Source organism: Somniosus microcephalus, chromosome 16 (assembly GCF_052327205.1).
Source record: "Somniosus microcephalus isolate GS21.2 chromosome 16, FLI_Smic_1.0, whole genome shotgun sequence".
NCBI lineage: Eukaryota > Metazoa > Chordata > Chondrichthyes > Squaliformes > Somniosidae > Somniosus > Somniosus microcephalus.
Window position 1 is genome coordinate 38,089,698 of NC_141002.1, and position 17,726 is coordinate 38,107,423.

A 17,726-nucleotide genomic window follows, 5' to 3' on the forward strand; every position below is an offset into this window, starting at 1 on the left:
GACGATCCGTGTGGCAGTAGGAAAGACGAGTACGGGGACCGTGAGCAAGTGCGTGGTCGGCACCGCATCGATGTTCTCGTCGAACGGGGCTTCTACCGGTATAAAGCATAAGGGAGACTGTGGCTCCCTGGATTGCGGTAGCGACAGCAAAATGGCTGGTGCTTCCATGGCGTGCTTCTTTTGTGAAAATTGCTCACAAAAAAACGAACGGGGTCCGGTTGAGGTTTGTCCGTGTCAAACGGGATCTGCTCCAGGCTGCGCTTACCTTGCGAATACGTTCGCAAAGACGGGGTCGCCTTTGGCGGAGTGAGGCGGTTGCTGTTCCGTGGTTGTTCGTCGGTTGTGCGTTGGTTGTCTTGTGGGAAGATGAGGTTCAGGCGCGCGTTGCTACCGTGAAAATCGTTCACGGATATGAGTTCATCAATTGTAGCATTGGAATTGATGAGCTCCTGTACTCACGTCGTTGGGTCACCAATGTAGCGGTTCGTGTAGATCGCCACTAAATAAGAGAGTTTGACTTTGACGAATAATAGTCTGGAAATGCCCATTCTGAAAGGCGCAAGGTGTTGAATATGTTACAATAACTCGACGTGGAAACCAGTAAAATGGGCATTTCCAGACTATTATTGCTTTCAAAAAAATTGAAATATCAGAAACTAAATATTTTAAGTAAAATACCAGTTAAAAACTAAGTCAAGCAATATGCATTATTTATTCTTTGAAATTGAAGTATGTAGTCATGAAAAATCTTTGATAAAGCTTTTCTCGTGTTTGTCTGTTGTTATTTCGGATTTCCAACATCTGCAGTATTTTGCTATCGTACTAGTGTTTGGTTCACTGCCACACCTCTTCTAGGAATGCCTACCTTGAAGAAGTTCTGCTCTTCTCTGCGACGGGATCTCCGTTTGGCTCTTCAACCTTGTTCATCTTCATTACTTTCAGTTTCCCTTCTCGTGTTTGATCAGGTATCTGCCAAGACTCGGTTTCACAGCCACATCATTTTCCTCAGCAACTGTCTCCGGTTCCGACTTACTCCACGTGGATTCCAACTAAACTTCCACCCTTCGTGCTTCGGATCCACCCAGGATTACAAATATCTCCAAGATATTCATCGTTCCTCGAACTACTGCTCTCGCCGCATCCTGAGATCCACGCTCAACGCCATGCGGCGCCACATGAACACACTCGACTTCTCTCTTCAGCAACACCGGCGCACTCTATCTCAAAGCTGTCCGGGTCCTCAGTTCCACTTCATCCTTCGACTCATCCGACGCTTCAACAAAAAACTTTTCTTCTTCCTTTCCGATGTCAAGGATCGCAAGCTTCATCAACTCTTGGACACCAACGCCCCTCCGGAACCTTCTTCCCCTTCACTTTCCTCTGACCCCCCTTCTCCCAATCTCACCCCCTGCCGTGTGTTCACTATCCCCTCTGACCTTCCACTCTCTGACCCTGAACGATCAGTCCTCAGCAAAGGCCTGAGCTTCATCCCCTTACGCCCCCACCTCAATGAATTTCGAGCTCGGCACGATGCTGAGCTCTTTTTCCGCCGCCTTCGTCTCCGTGCCCACTTCTTTGGCCAGGAGTCCTCCCCCCGCACAACTGACCCTTTCTCCCGCTTGCAGAATTCCCATTCTACCTGGACCCCTCCCCCTGGCCTCTTACCCTCTCTAGATCTTTTCATCGCTAACTGCCGCCGTGACATCGGCCGTCTCCATTTCTCTGCTCCCCTCACTCACTCCAACCTACCTCCCTCTGAACTTGCAGCACTCCATTCTCTTAGATCCAACCCTGACATTGTCATTAAACCCGCTGACAAGGGTGGTGCTGTTGTTGTTTGGCGTACTGACCTCTACCTAGCGGAAGCTGAACGCCAACTCTCCGACACCTGCTCCTACCTCCACCTGGACCATGACCCCACTACCGAACATCAAACCACCGTTTCCAAGACTGTCACTGACCTCATCTCCTCTGGAGATCTTCCCCCCGCTGCCACCAACCTCATAGTTCCCCAACCCCGCACAGCCCGCTTCTACCTCCTTCCCAAGATCCACAAACAGGACTGCCCTGGTAGACCCATCGTTTCAGCCTGTTCTTGCCCTACGGAACTTATCTCTTCCTATCTTGACTCTATCTTTTCTCCCCTTGTCCAGTCTCTTCCCACCTACATCCGCGACTCTTCGGACGCCCTCCGCCACTTTAACAGTTTCCAGTTTCCTGGCCCCAACCGCTTCCTTTTCACCATGGACGTACAATCCCTCTACACCTCCATCCCCCACCCGGATGGCCTGAGGGCACTCCGCTTCTTCCTCGAACAGAGGCCCGACCAGTCCCCATCCACCACGACCCTCCTCCGCCTGGCTGAACTTGTTCTCACATTGAACAACTTCTCCTTTAACTCCACTCATTTCCTCCAAATCAAAGGTGTTGCCATGGGTACCCGCATGGGTCCTAGCTATGCCTGCCTTTTCGTGGGCTATGTGGAACAATCTTTGTTCCAGTCCTACTCAGGTCCCCTCCCTCACCTCTTTTTCCGATACATTGATGACTGTATCGGTGCAGTTTCCTGCTCTCGCCCCGAACTTGACAATTTCATTCACTTTGCCTCCAATTTCCACCCTTCCCTCACCTTCACATGGTCCATCTCTGACTCTTCCCTTCCCTTCCTCGACTTCTCCGTCTCCATCTCTGGGGATAGGTTATCGACCAATATTTACTACAAGCCCACTGACTCCCACAGCTACCTGGACTACACTTCCTCCCACCCCGCTTCCTGTAAGGACTCTATTCCATTCTCCCAGTTTCTCCGCCTCCGCCGTATCTGCTCCGACGATGCCACCTTCCACACCGGTGCTTCAGACATGTCTTCCTTTTTCCGCAACCGAGGATTCCCCTCTACCGTAGTTGACACTGCCCTCGACCGTGTCAGTTCTATCTCCCGCACCTCTGCCCTCACCCCTGCCCCTCCCTCCCGGAACCACGATAGGGTTCCCCTTGTCCTCACCTTTCACCCCACCAGCCTCCACATTCAACGGATCATCCTCCGGCATTTCCGCTACCTCCAAAGTGATCCCACCACCAAACGTATCTTCCCCTCCCCTCCCCTTTCAGCATTCCGCAGGGACCGCTCTCTCCGAGACACCCTAGTCCACTCCTCTATCACCCCAAACAGCCCTTCCCCTTCGCCTGGCACCTTCCCGTGCAAGCGGAGGAGATGTAACACCTGCCCCTATACCTCCCCCCTCCCCACTGTCCAGGGCCCCAAACACCCCTTCCAGGTGAAACAGCGATTTACTTGTACTTCTCGCAATCTAGTATACTGTATTCGCTGCTCACGATGCGGTCTCCTCTACATTGGGGAGACCAAACGCAGATTGGGTGACCGCTTTGCGGAACACCTCCGTTCAGTCCGTAAGGGTGACCCCGAGCTTCCGGTCGCCTGTCATTTCAATTCACCGCTCCATTCCCACTCGGACCTCACCGTCCTTGGCCTCTTGTACTGTTCCACGGAAGCTCAACGTAAACTCGAGGAACAGCACCTCATCTTCCGATTAGGCAGTCTGCAGCCTTCCGGTCTCAATATCGAGTTCAACAATTTCAGATCATAACCTCGGCCCCTATTTCATTTTCACTTATATTTTTCCACTCCTTTCCTTTCCCCCCCCCCTCCTTTCCTTTTGTTTCTCTCTCACACCTGGCAGCTATCTTTTGCCCTGCCAGTACACTTTACACCTAATCACAGCCTATTACCATCTCGTCTAGCTTCTAATCTCTTTTACTTCTTTTGGTTCTTTTATTCTTTTGTCCGATCGCAGCCCTGCCTTCGATCTAGTTCCTTTTCTCTCCAGTTTTGAAGAAGGGTCAAACCCGAAACGTCAACTCAAATTTCTCTCCACGGATGTTGCCTGACTTGCTGAGTTTTTCCAGCATTTTCTGTTGTTACTTGAAATAAACTATCTCAGCTGCCTTTTGTCTCCACGGGCCTATTACCATCTCATCTGGCTTCGAATACCTTTTATTGTCTCTTTTGTTCGATCGCAGCCTTGCCTTCGATCTATTTTCTTTTCTTTCCAGTTTTGAAGAAGGGTTTCGACCTGAAACGTCAACTCAAATTTCTCTCCACGGATGTTGCCTGACCTGCTGAGTTTTTCCAGCATTTTCTGTTGTTATTTCAGGTTGTCTCGAGTTGTTTTCCCTCTCACATCCACCTTCTCTCTTAGTCGGGCGGGGGTGGGTGGGTGGAGGAAGTATTTAAGGATATTTTGAGTCGGCCAAAAAAATCTCACTCCTTCCCTTTAAAAAAGCTGGCGGAATGTGTGCAGCAGGTGGAGGAGCGGGAGCTGTACAGAAACACCGACCTTTCGATGCTGTTAAAGGAGTAAGTAAAAGCCTGGGAGGGGGAAGCAGGGTGTGTGTGGTTTGGGTTCAGTTGAGTTTGCTGTCTGTCTCCTTGCCAACGGCGCGAGCTCCGGGCCGTGTTCTGGCCAGCTCGCGGCTTTCTCAGCGTTCTTTTTTTTTTAACTCTTCGCCTCTGGTTCACTTTGATTTTTTTGCGGAATCTGAGCTCATTTGTGAAGCGCGGACTTGAAGAAAAACAACGCGCATGCGTTGTCTGAGGAACTCCTTTTATTATCAGAAAGTTTTTGTGCCGAAAGGAAAGTCACCTGGACAGAGAATCGGCGCAGGTACTGCGGAGGGCGAGTAACACACGGGCGTGTTGGTTTATAGATGTATACAAACAGCTTTATTTACAAAGGGGAAGGTGACTTTGTCAGGCAGTAAGAAGAAACTTTCTCGAGCTGCTTGGAGCCGCGGTTTAAGTGAGCCCAGCCCTGCTGACTTTGCAGCCTCAGGTTGTTTTGTAACGCGGTGAGTGGTCTCTGCACACCGGACCCTTCCTATTAAATGGACAAAAACAAAGAACTTGTCTTTATACAGCGGCCCCAGGACGTCCCAAAGTACTTTATAGCCAATGAAGTACTTCTGAAGTGTAGTCACTGTTGTAATGTACTTGCTCTGCCGGCCCAGTGCCTTAAAGCGGAATTTGTGAGTGAAACCAATGACAGACTTTTAAAATCAATGTTTATTGGTGGGATTATATTTTAATGGAACGCTCAGCACAGTTATTTCTGATTTGAGGGACTTATTTGTTTCGAACCGAAATTTTTTTAATTTAAAAGTGAAGCGGATATTACTCAAAACACACAAGCTGGAGCGTTGTGGAGGTCTTAACTTGCAATAAACTCCCCTGTGGTGCGGTGGACAAATACCCTGCGTGGCTTTGTACAGATTGGGAAGGTCCCAGCTTCCATTGGTGTCTGTGATCTCAGCTAATGTGACAGAAGTGTCCCTGAGCTAGGGAAGGGGGAAGCCAGCCTGGTTTCCACGAGTGATCACTGCCCAGTAAAGAGCACTGTGTGGACAGTGGTTGAGAGGAGAATTAGGTCCTGCTATGATGGTGGGCATTCAGCTTGAGGCTTCATGTGAAAAGTCTGTGCTCTGCCACTTGGGTGACACATATGTGTGGAATTTCTGAGATGCACGGTGACCAGTAACCTCCATGTTTTTTGTCGCTGGCAGTCTGTATACTACTATTGGTCTAGACACTTTGTTTAGAGAGGTAAACTAATTTTATATTGGGCAATAAGGAATGCTTGTTATTTTGCAGTCATTTTCTTTGCAAAATAACTTTACCGCCTAATACTTTGAAGATCTATTTTCAGAAACTAAGTTTTGTGAATTTTCTATTTTTACTACAAAATGATTGTACAGCAAGTAGGTATTAAAAACTTAGAGAGGTAGGATTAATTTTTTTATATGTTCCTGGGATGTATGTGTCACTGGCAAAAGCAGCATTTATTGCCCATCCCTAATTGCCCTTGAGAATACAGAATACAGAATCCCCCACAGTGCAGATAGAGGCCATTTCGGCCCATCGAGCCTGCACCGACACCTATCCCACCCTATCCCCGTAACCCCACGTATTTAATCCCCTACCACTAAGGGTCAATTTATCATAGCCAAATCAACCTAACCCGCACATCTTTGGACTGTGGGAGAAAACCGGAGCACCCGGAGGAAACCCACGCAGACACAGGGAGAATGTGCAAACTCCACACAGACAGTCGCCCGAGGCTGGATTTGAACCCGGGTCCCTGGCGCTGTGAGGCAACAGTGCTAACCACTATGCCACCGTGCCAGGTGGTGGTGAGCCGCCTTCTTGAACCGCTGCAGTCCTTGTGGCGAAGGTACGCCCACAGTGCTGTTAGGGCGGGAGTTCCATGATTTTCACCCAGCGACGATGAAGGAACGGCGATATAATTCCAAGTCAGGATGGTGTGTAACTTGGAGGGGAACTTGGAAGTGGTGGCGTTCCCATGCACCTGCTGCCCTTCTAGGTGGTTGAGGTCACTGGTTTGGGAGGTGCTGCCGAAGAAGCCTTGGTAAGTTGCTGCAGTGCATCTTGTAGATGGTACACACTGCAGCCATGGTACGCCGGTGATGGAGGGAGTGAATGTTGAAGGTGGTGGATGAGCTGCCAATCAAGCGGGCTGCTTTGGCCTGTATGATGTCGAGCTTCTTGAGTGTTGTTGGAGCAGCACTCATCCAAGCAAGTGGAGAGTATTCCATCACACTCCTGACTTATGCCTTGTAGATGGTGGGAAGGCTTTGGGGAGTCGGGAGGTGAGTCACTCGCTGCAGAATCACAGAATCACAGAAACCCCACAGTGCAGATAGAGGCCATTTCGGCCCATCGAGCCTGCCCGACACATATCCCACCCGATCCCCGTAACCCCTACACCAACACATATCCCACCCTATCCCTGTAACCCCACGTATTTAATCCCCCTAACACTAAGGGTCAATTTATCATAGCCAGTCAACCTAACCCGCACATCTTTGGACTGTGGGAGGAAACCGGAGCACCCGGAGAAAACCCACGCAAACACGGGGAGAATGTGCAAACTCCACACAGTCACCCGAGGCCGGATTCGAACCTGGGTCTCTGGCGCTGTGAGGCAACAGTGCTAACCACTATGCCACCGTGCTGGCCTGAATGTTACTTGCCACTTATCAGCCCAAGCCTGAATGTCGTCCAGGTCTTGCTGCATTCGGGCATGGACTGCTTCATTATCTGAGGAGTTGCGAATGTAACTGAACACTGTGCAATCATCAGCGAACATCCCCACGTCTGACCTTATGATGGAGGGAAGGTCATTGATGAAGCAGCTGAAGATGGTTGGGCCTAGGACACTGCCCTGAGGAACTCTTACAGCAATGTCCTGGGCCTGTGATGATTGACCTTCAATCACCACAACCATCTTCCTTTGTGCTAGGTATGACTCCAGCCAGTGGAAAGTTTTCCCCCTGATTCCCATTGACTTCAGTTTTACTAGGGCTCCTTGATGCCACACTTGGTCAAATGCTGCCTTGATGTCAAGGGTGGTCACTCTCACTTCACCTCTGGAATTCAGCTCTTTTGTCCATGTTTGGACCAAGACTGTAATGAGGTCAGCAGCCGAGTGATCTTGGCGGAATCCAAACTGAGCATCGGTGAGCAGGTTATTGATGAATAAGTGCCGCTTGATAGCACTGTCGATGATGGAAGGCGTCATTTTGCTGATGATTGAGAGGGGCAGTAATTGGCCAGATTGGATTTGACCTTTTTGTGGACAGTACATACCCGGGCAGTTTTCCACATTGTTGGGTAGATGTCAGTGTTGTAGCTGTACTGGAACAGCTTGGCTAAAGGCATGGCTAGTTCTGGAGCACAAGTCTTCAGCACGACAGCCAGGATGTTCACAGAAATCACAGAAACCCCACAGTGCAGATAGAGGCCATTTTGGCCCATCGAGCCTGCACCGACACATATCCCACCCGATCCCCGTAACCCCACGTATTTAATCCCCCTAACACTAAGTGGCTATGATAAATTGACCATCAACCTAACCCGCACATCTTTGGACTGTGGGAGGAAACCGGAGCACCCGGAGGAAACCCACGCAAACACGGGGAGAATGTGCAAACTCCACACAGACAGTCACCCGAGGCCGGATTCGAACCCGGGTCCCTGGCGCTGTGAGGCAACAGTGCTAACCACTATGCCACCGTGTCAGGGCCCAAAGCCTTTGCTGTATCCAGTGTCCTCAGCTGTTTTTTGGTATCATGTGGAGTGAATCGAATTGGCTAAAGACTGGCTTCTGTGATGGTGGGGACGTCAGGAGGAGGCCGCTATGGATCATCCACTCGGCACTTCTGGCTGAAGATTGTTGCAAACACTTTTACCTGTCTTTTGCAATTGTGTGCTGGGCTCCGTCATTATTGAGGATGGGGATATTCATGAAGCCTCCTCCTCCCGTTAATTGTCCACCACCATTCACGACTGGATGTGGCAGGACTGCAGAGCTTTGATCTGATCCATTGATTTTGGGATCACTTAGCTCTGTCTATAGCATGCTGCTTCTGCTGTTTAGCATGCATGTAGACCTGTGTTGCAGCTTCCCCAGATTGGCACCTCATTTTTAGGTACGCCTGGTGCTGCTCCTGGCATGCTCTTCTACACTCATTGAACCAGGGTTGGTCCCCTGGCTTGATGGTAATGGTAGAGTGAGGGACATGCCAGGCCATGAGATTACAGATTGTGGGGGAATACAATTCTGCTGCTGCTGATGGCCCACAGCGCCTCATGGATGCCCAGTTTTGAGCTGCTAGATCTGTTCTGAATCTATCCCATTTAGCATCATTGTAGTGCCACACAACACGATGGAGGGTGTCCTCAGTCTGAAGATGGGATTTCGTCTCCACAATGACTGTGTGCGGTGGTCACTGCTGCCAGTGCTGTCATGGACAGATGCACCTGCGACAGATTGGTGAGGATGAGGCCAAGTAGGTTTTTCCCTTGTGTTGGTTTCTCTCCACCTGCCACAGGCCCAGACTGGCAGCTATGTCCTTCAGGGCTCGGTCAGTAGTGGTGCTACCGAGCCACTTTTGGTGATGGACATTGAAGTTCCCCACCCAGAGTACATTCTGAGTATATCTCACTGGTGAGCTGATCAGGCAAGTCACAAGTGTTAGTCATCAACAACACAATCCGTGCCGTTGGTAGGATGCATATTATATCTTGAAATACTCCATGTTGTATTTTGATTTAACCTATGACAAATCCTTCCATAATTAAAATTAGTTATTTTGTGGCATTGTGTTACATTGGCAATTGTGTGGCAAGAATTTCCTTCCCTGTCTTTTCTTCTCCTCCTGCACCACCCCCTCCTCCCCCAACCCCTCCCCAATTTTCTCCCATCCTTGCAGAAGGCACTGATGGTGAGTAGCAGCAGACAATATGTCCAAAGGGATATTGCAGCTGAACCAGATCTTGTCCTCAACCAATGTCCACACAGATCAATTTTCAGCAATAAAGTCACTGGTTAGTGTTCAGGAACCGGAATCGTGTCTTTTTTTAAAGGTATTTTATGGTACAGGTTATGAAGACATAGTTGCAACAGTCTCTAAAAGTACATTTTCCAATGAAAAAATGATTCTCATTTAATCAGGATGTGATGACATCACCTCCATTAAAATGTTTTAAAAATAAAAATTAGATGGTGATGACATCATTCTGCCTGATATAAAATGAATATTGTTGTCTGGTGGAGATATTGCAAGCTCTAACAAGTTTGTGAACAAGTATGTAATTGTTGCAAAAGAAATCACAAGTTTTATTTGTATTTAATGGGGGAAAATGCATTGTGTAATATCTGCTCCAGCATCAATGTGTCCAGTACTCAACATCTGATTAAAGGGGAGATGTACGATTGTCACAAAACCATAATTATTGTAGGCGTCACAGTTGCACCTTGTTGCAGTGTTTTTGTGCTTTACAACTGCCTGTAAGAGGTTGTCTGGGAGCAGACATTTAGTGTAGAACTCTCTTTCTCCTCCACCCCCCCGCGGCCCCCTGTTGTGATTGAATGACAAGTGATGCTCAAAATCCAGTGACTCCATTTGTGAGTGTTTTTTGTTTTTCTCTTTTCCTCTTGTGAAAGCACTCGCAGAAGATATAGAAAAATGATCGTGATCTGCTTTTGGTATGCTTTATTCTTCAGTATTGTTGGGGACAGCCTAGCAGTAGACATTTAATGTAAAACTCCTCCTGATGTAATGTTCTGAGATTCTGCACAGTGTATAATTTTGTAGGTGCCAGATGCCTTCAGGAAACTTGATCAAGTGGCCAGTCTTCATGTGACCTGGAGATGTAAACAGCGATTCCAAGTCGGCATGGTGTGAGACTTGGATTATGACTTGGAGGGAAACTTGGAGGTGGTGGCGGTGTTCCCATGTGCCTGCTGCCCTTGTCCTTCTAGGTGGTAGAGGCCACGGGTTTGGGAGATGCTATCAAAGAAGCCTTGGCGAATTGCTGCAGTGTATCTTGTAGATGGTAAACACTGTAGCCACGTTGCTCCAGTGGTAGAGGGAGTGAATGATTAAAATGGTGGGTGGGGTACTAATCAAGTGGGCTACTATGTCCTTGATGGTGTCGAGCTTCTTGGGTGTTGTTGGAGCTGCACTCATCCAGGCACACTCCTGACTTGTGCCTTGTAGATGGTGGAAAGACTTTGGGGAGTCAGGAAGTGGGTCACTCACCACCGAATACCCAGCCTCTGACCTGCTCTTGTAGCCACAGTATTTATGTGGCTGGCCCAGTTAAGTTTCTGGTCAATGGTGACCCCCAGTATGTTGATGGTGGGGGATTCAATGATGGTAATGCTACTGAATGATCAATGGGAGGTGGTTAGAGTCTCTTGTTGGAGATGATCATTGGCTGGCATTTGTGTGACAGAATGGCTGCCATGGTTGTCTGCATTGCAGTCAATGCACTTCTGAAGGTGTCTCCTTTAAAATTCTACTTCATCTATTTGACCAAGTCTTTTGTCACCTGTCCTAAACTCTCCTTTCCTGGCTCAAGGACTGTTTTTCTTGTGTCTATCTCTGAAGCACATGAGGGTGATCTTTTTTGTTAAAGGCATTATATAAGTGAAAGTCGTTGTGCTCCCTTGCAATGCATTGGCAATGTACCTTGGATAAAACTTCAGCAGAATGTTAGCAACTCCACCAGTGTGACACTTTTCCTCCGTCTCATTTGAAGATACTTTTTATTTTTGTTAATTGTGCAAAAACAAGACAAACTTCAACTGCCCTTACTCATTTTGTTTAAAGAAGCTATGCTACCTTTCATCACCTGGGAAACGGGATCTAGCAGCTGGCGTCTGATCAGCCCATTTTCAGCCCATTTTCATCCCAAATTCGGCACTGGCAAGGAAGCCGAGTGATGGTCTGCATTGCAGTATATTTTCAAATATAGATTACTAATGGCTAAAAACAAATCATAAAGGGGGTTAAAAAAAACCAGAATACACAACAATTGGTCCAAAAGATTGGTTTTGAGTAGATTTTTAAAGGAGGCGAAACAGGTGGAGGGGTTTAGGAAGGAAATTGCAGAAAGTTCGACCCAAGCGACTGAAGGCTCCGCCACTGGTGGTTGATGGGTGGGCGGATACAATGGGGGCATGGGGAATATAGAGCTGGAGGAGATTGCAGATGTAGAATGGGGCAAGTTCATAGAGAACGATTTAAAGACAAGGATGAGGATTTTAAAGTTAACGCACTGGGGATGTGGACCCAATATAGGTCAGTGAGGACAGTGCATTGTGGGATTCTTTTAGCTTTGTCAGGAGGAAATATATCCCATGCCTCAGGACACAGGACACTTTCCACTTTCAAGACAAATGTACTTAAATAAAAAAGGCTTTGCTCAAAATTCCCAGGGAAAGAGCAGATTCCTAAGAAATTGTGCTAAAGAGGTGTTTTTAGGCATGTTGATGATTTTAAAAATTGGTTTCAAAAATGGCAGCTTGAAACTTGTTTTCCTTCACTTTACCTTCATGGAATTTAAGATTTTTCTCTAGTACTTGCGTATGAAAGATTTTAGATGCTAGCCCATAATAGATAATATATTGCTGCAGCAGTCTCGTTATTCCAACCAATCTTCCTGGTTTTGTGGTACTGCCTGTTCAGCTGGCTGAGCACTGGATGAATTTATTGGTACAATCTAATTGTACAAAAATTCACACCTGAAGCAATATGTTTTAATGTTGTGCAATTTGCTTCTTGGAAGATGCTTTCAACTCACCACCTCAAATTGCTTCTACTACTTCCACCGCCACTACTTTACCCTAGTATTCTGTAGCTCAATGTTGTCTCCAGACAATGCCAATGTTTGGAAGGACAACAGCTATAATTATAATCCTGGGTGCTTTTCACAGTTCAACTGGTCATAGTATAAAAGTTTCACATGCCCACCATTATACTTTACTGAAATGCTAAGAACAATACTGAGTCACAAATGGCCACTATTAACAATCTGCAGAAAATACTGAAAGGGACAAACCAAGCAACAAATGACAAAATGCTCAGACATCCTAACTGTCAAAACACACTGCTGATGCTGTTGTCACAAAACATGCTCCATTAAGCATATGTGTGGAGCGTTTTCCTTGTGTCCCAGATTTCGGCTGACCAGATCTAATTGTTACATGGAATGTTCTTTCAGTGCTACAAACAGCTTTAAGTTGACAAAACTGGATTGGCACCACATTTGGAAAATGTAATGACAATTGTAAAAGTCCAGGGGCAGGTGGGTTAATGCGACGATAAATTTATCTTGTGCTTTGAGTATTTTTGGTACTCTGGATGTCTCTAGTTTAGCCACTTGTTGCATGTTACCAGAGTACTTGCACATCTGAGTGTTTGGCTGGTAAGTAAAGGTTTCCTCTCCACTTCAAAACCATTGTTATAACCCCCAGCTCTAAAAGCCCATTCTCAACTCTTCTGGTCCCATCAATCATCACCCCATAATCAACCTCCTTTTCCTCTCGGGACATTGAACATGTTGCCTTCCAACTTCTTGCTCAACACCTCCCTCTTCGAATTTCTATGTCCAACTTTTGCCCATCTCGCAGCACTGAAACCGCCCTAACCAAAGTCATCCTCTGTGACTGTGACCATGATGCTTTTCCCCTCTTCGACCTCTCTGCATAGTTCGACACAATTGACCATGACATCCTCCTTCGAAGCCTCTCCTCCACTGTCCCGTTTCGTGAAACTGCCCGAGCATGGTTCCACTCCTACCGATCCAAACGTAACTAGAGACTCTTCAGCAATGTCTTCTTTCCATGCCGCACCATCACCTTGAATTCGTATGTGCACCAGTGACACCCATCTGTACTTCTCCACCACATCTCAAGCCTTTGACTGCCTCTGTATTTATCCAACACCCAGTCGCCCATCATCTGAATCTTCGCTGATTGATATTGGCCCTGCAACACCCAATGCCTCAATTTCCACCCCCCCCCCCCCCCCCAGCAAAGTCTCAATTTTTCAGACTCTGGAAGCTTGTGCTACCCTCCTTCTCTTAGGCTCTGCTGTCATTGCTGAGACATACGGTCTACACTCAAATTCCCTTTCTAAAAAAAAATACACTCGCGCTCGCGCTCCCACTCACGCTCCGTCCCCATCCCTTCCCCTCCCTAGTTAAGGGGATGTGAGAGGAAAATCCACACAGTAAGTCCAAAAGTTTGAGGAAAAGAACAGCAGGACATATGGGAAGAGTGGGGATAGTTACCCAAAGAGTTCTGTACACGAATGCACATAGCATAAGAAATAAAACAAGTGAGTTTGAAGCATAAATTTAGCTTGAACAGTATGATCTAGTAGCCATTACAGATACCTGGCTACAAGCGGGGCATGATTGGGAGCTGAATACTCAAGGCTCCAGCCCACTGGTTCGGCCTCAACTGGAGTATTGTGTCCAATTCTGGGCGCCGCACTTTAGGAAGGATGTGAAGACTTTAGTGAGTGTGCAGAAAAGATTTACGAGAATGATTCCAGGGATGAGGGACTTCAGTTACATGGATAGACTAGAGAAGCTGGGGTTGTTCTCCATGGAGCAGAGAAGGTTGAGAGGAAATTTGATCGAGGTGATCAAAATCATGAGGGGTCTAGACAAAGTAGATAGAGAGAAACTGTTCCCATTGGCGGCAGGGTCAGGAACCAGAGGGCACAGATTTAAGGTGATTGGCAGAAGAACCAAAGACGACATGAGGAAAACCTTTTTATGCAGCACATGGTTAGGATCAGGAATGCACTGCCTGAAAGGGTGGTGGAGGCAGATTCAATTGTGGCTTTCAAAAGGGAATTGGCTAAGTACCTGAAGGAAAAAAATTTGCAGAGCTACGGGGAAAGGGCGGGTGAGTGGGACTGGCTGAAGTGCTCTTTCAGCCCGTTGAGCCCATGCCGGCTCTCTGCATGTTCTCCTTCTGTGCTGTAACCATTCTATGATTCTATCGGATCTTTAGAAAGGACAGGGAATGTGTGAATTTGGCAGCTTTTTTTTGTAGGTTTCTCTTTCCCCTTCTGATTGCCTTTTTAACATGTTTCTTCATATTCCTATATTCATCCCGGGAAACCCCTTTTTCCCTGCATAACTTGTAGAGATCATTTTTCTTCTTTATTTTACTTCTGAGTTTATTGATCTTCTGAGTTTATTGATCTATTTCGGGTCATACTTGGTTAATCTGAGATTGTTGCTTCTTATTTATGTGTTTATGCTACATGCCCAGCATTACTCCTTTTAAAGGTGTTTCACTTTCCCTTTACCCAAGTGTTATTGAATAACCTCCCCCAACCCCAATCAATTTGCTTGAGTTGTTCTCTCATTTCTTTCAAGTTATCCCTTTTTAAATTGTATACCTAATTCCTTGCCCTTGGAATTTCTGAAACCCAGAACCTATTGAATTTAATCATTGTGTGGTCACTGACTCCCAAGGTTGCCACAACTTCCAGTTTCTGTATGTTGTCTGAGTCATTTATGAATACCAATTCAAAATGAGCTCTACATGTTGTGGCTTCTTTGAAGCACTAGGTCATAAAACAGTCATGCATTACATTCACTAACTCTGACTCTGAACCACTGGGGTTTTCCCAGTTTATATTCGGTTGATTGAAGTCACCCATTAAAATAACTTCTTCCTATCTCTTCAGAGAGCAAGCTGTCTTGCTTCTTAGTCTTCCCTGCTGGTCTATAGCATTCCCCTAGTGTGTGTTTGTTTTATTTCACAGTAGACATATCTAACCAGATTAGTTCATTGTGCAGCATTTTGTTTCCCACAAGGTCAACTTCATTTGCTTCCCAGATATCCATGACATATAGGGCTACACTAACTCCTTTTCTAGCCACTCTATCTTTTCTGAGCACACGCTACCCCTGATTTGCTACAGGAAACTCTCTTTTAGCCGGCACCTAAATATCCGGAAACCTCTCCTAACCGGCAAAATTCAGGAGTAGGTTCAGGTAATTTTACTATATATTAGTGGCCGTGTAACCGGGGTTCCTGGATCTGTGGCCATGTAACCGGGGTTCCTGCACCTGTGGCCGTGCAACAGGGACTCCTGGATCTGTGGCCGTGTAACCGGGACTCCTGCACAAGTGCCGTGTAACCGGGGCTCCTGTACCTGTGGCCGTGTACAGGGTTCTTGTACCTTGTTAAGTATACCTCTCTGTAATCCGGACTTTTTGATCAACCGGCACCGCACCGGTCCCGTCGGAGCCGGATTAAAAAAAGAGTTTCCTGTATATTTATTAACATCCTCCTTGGAGTTTTCCTTGTTTCTGATAGTCCTACAAATCTACTTCCCTGCTGTTAGAGTTTTGGCATTTTATTGCTAATGATTGTATGTAAATACATCTTAATGCAAATTTGCCACCTTTTTCATGTGCCCCAGCATCTGCCTTTTCCTAGTCTCCAGTTCATATGTCTCTTTGAATTTCTGTGTCCATACTCTCCTTTTGCCTACCTTCTGCTCTATGAACAGTCTTCACTGCAATATGGTTACCAACAGTTCTTTCCCCTTCTCCCAACTATCTAGTTTTAAATGATTCTTGATTGCTGACTCAGTGTTACTCATGGAGCTCTTAATTCTTGGTTTAGGTGCAGTCTGTCTCGCCTGTATCGGTATTTCTGTCTGAAAGTGTTCCAGGTTATTTATGAAGGTAGCATTGTTATTTTTTCACTTATTTGGCTATTCATTTACAATTTTGTAGAAAAAAGGGGCATAAAGTGATGTGGTAACAGGACAGGCACGTGGGATTTGGGCTATTGCTCACGTGAAGGATAAACACCAAAATGGACTGGCTGGGCCAGGAACGGCCTGGCCTGTTTCTTTGTTGTAATTTCTATTTATCCTATTTTTTTTATTAATGTGTAACTTTGGTTCTCCGCCACCTGTTTGAACACTGTCTTCAGACTGTTTCCATGAGAAGGGTAAGGCCAGGCATGTGTATCGTTAACGTAATTATTGGCTTTTGCTGAAAGTTTGTAGTTCCACTTTATTGCACAATATTTTAAAAAGTCACATCTTTAAGTACAGGTACATGTCTAAACAGCTTGTAGAGCCGAACCACAAGGGAGCTGGCAGTTGTCAGCATTGTCAACATGTAGAAAGCAACGTTTAAATTTCCTGCATTGTTTGCAAGTATTTAAATAAACCCAACAAACCACGGGACTTGAATGATGCCTTGTATGTTGATGACGTAAGGATTTTTCTTAGTAAATAATTAAATAGGCAAAACGAGACTGTTTTTACATGTATGGAGAAAGCTGATTAGATCAGAATTTGTATAACTAAGAGTTATGAAAACCCCATAAAATTGAATTTTCATGTCCAGCTCCCAGTGATGGTTTATGATTCATTACTCACATGCTTCTTGTGAACCTAACCTTCAAAAGGAAGTAAGAATTTGACGGAAGTCACTCGCCATGTTTAATAGCAGAAATCCTCTAATGGGCTAGTGTTGCAAAATACTTTTCCATATTTATACACTGAGCAGGCACAATGATGAGACAACATAACATCTATTCTAATTACAGAATGTGTGATAAAGTTCAGTTTAACAAAACATATAGCTAATATAAAGCAAGAGCTCACATATTTGAACTGGAGACTAGGAAAAGTGGCATATGAAAGGTGGCAAATTGGGTTATGCAAAGAACTGACCAGTGTGTGGACCTCAACATCAAACAAACTGGTTACTAATGCAGTTTTAATTAATGAAGTGCTGTGGACAGCAGATGTGTGGTTCTTTCATCATCAACAATATGGTCTTTTAATATAAATGATCCAATCTATAGAGACCCAGTGACATTGGGGACCCACAGTTCGGCTATTGTTGGCTCTCCATTTAATACTATCAGCACAATGCCAGGTCCCGCCATTCTAGCAATAGAAATTGTGGGCCTCTGGTGTTGCAATTGCACTCCCTGTTTGAGCACTGCTCCCCGTTGACCACTTTAATAAGGTGCTGTGTTTGTATTAGAGCTACCACTGGTGGCAGCCTGACTTTGATGCTGCGCTGGCAGTGTTTTTCTACCCTGTGCTGGCTTAAATGGCTATCACTGGCTGCATGGGCACCTTCTCTCTGGTCTATGTCAACCATCAGGGAAGGTTCAGGGCTGGAAATGGCAGATGCTATTGTGATTTTTAAACCACTTTGCACATGCAGCCATCCAGCCTGCAGTATAAATGCAGTGAATTTTAGACTAATGGTAACCAAGACACATACGCACAATCACTCTGTTGGAAGCTGTTCTGTATAATGTTGAGATATCAAAGTT

General features: G+C 46.2%; 1 protein-coding gene across 6 annotated transcripts in view; it reads left to right on the forward strand.

Moving 5' to 3' along the window:
- The first annotated feature begins 4,257 nt into the window (after positions 1 to 4,257).
- Positions 4,258 to 17,726, forward strand: part of LOC147106078 (rho GTPase-activating protein 8-like) — an 89,796-nt gene continuing 76,327 nt past the window's right edge. For 2 of the 6 annotated variants that reach the window (XM_086008821.1, XM_086008825.1), the window contains exon 1: positions 4,418 to 4,685. The gene's annotated coding sequence lies outside the window, so the exon portion shown is untranslated. Of the gene's footprint in view, positions 4,379 to 4,417; positions 4,686 to 4,716; positions 4,870 to 17,726 lie in introns of those variants that run through there. The other 4 variants (XM_086008826.1, XM_086008819.1, XM_086008824.1 and 1 more) reach the window with 4 other exon arrangements.